Source organism: Nanorana parkeri, unplaced genomic scaffold (genome assembly GCF_000935625.1).
Source record: "Nanorana parkeri isolate BGI_ZX_2015 unplaced genomic scaffold, ASM93562v1 scaffold9058, whole genome shotgun sequence".
Lineage (NCBI taxonomy): Eukaryota > Metazoa > Chordata > Amphibia > Anura > Dicroglossidae > Nanorana > Nanorana parkeri.
The window spans coordinates 1-843 of NW_017315134.1; the positions used below are offsets into that span (position 1 = coordinate 1).

The 843-nt window shown below is 50.4% G+C and overlaps 1 long non-coding RNA gene across 1 annotated transcript; it reads right to left on the minus strand.

Moving 5' to 3' along the window:
* Positions 1-40: 40 nt before the first annotated feature.
* Positions 41-598, minus strand: LOC108804272. The gene is made up of 3 exons (XR_001942348.1): positions 472-598; positions 246-334; positions 41-159 (listed from the first exon to the last, which is right to left on the minus strand). It is a non-coding gene; the product is annotated as an uncharacterized LOC108804272 (long non-coding RNA).
* Between the last annotated feature and the right edge of the window lie 245 nt (positions 599-843).

Here is an 843-nt window from a genome sequence, read left to right on the forward strand (position 1 = left end):
ACACTGACATGGATGCAAAGGGGGTTATAGAAATGTCACATTACCCAGCTGTCCATATTCGGGGCAGCCAAACGAGTACAGGTTTCCTTTACAGTCCATGATCATACTGAACTCGGCCCCGCAGGCGACCTTGGTGATTGGCTGCCCGTTATACAGGATCTAGGGAAAGGCGGAGAGATCTGCTGTGAGTTTCCGGTTGATCAGACATTATATAAAAGCGGCAGGTAAGAGGGCGCCATGATTACCAGGGCTGGGCTGCACACAGCATCAGTCTTGTTCCCCAGGCCAAGCTGGCCCATCTTGTTCTCTCCGAAGGCATAAACGGAGCCGTTCTCTGCGAAAAGATAAAAGGGGAGGAGCTTAGGGTTGCTGAAAATGTGTACACTAGTCAGGACCATTATTACTAGAAAGCTCCTGAGTGACCCTTCCGATTCCCAGCAAGGGGCGGGCATATGGCAGGGCGGTACCTACCCGTCAGCGCCAGGGTATGGTTGCGGCCACAAGCAGCATGTACAAACACCTCGTCCTTAAGGCTCTCGATAGGCTTTGGGGCATCCACTCTCTTTATATCGCCGTGCCCCAGCTGGCCCTTCTCGTTACGCCCTGAAAAACAGACCACAAACCATCCATCATCACACGCAGTCATAACAAGACGCAATGACACCTTCCTCCGGCATCTAACACGTCATCTGTCAGCAGCTAATAGAACTAAAGCAAAGGCCGGATCGGCAGCGATATACATCACATACTAGAAAACAAAAAACAGGTTTGTCTGACTAACAAAACCGCTTCTACATCAAAGAGATCCTTAAAGGGCAGATCCTGGATCACAGAAGCTGTATA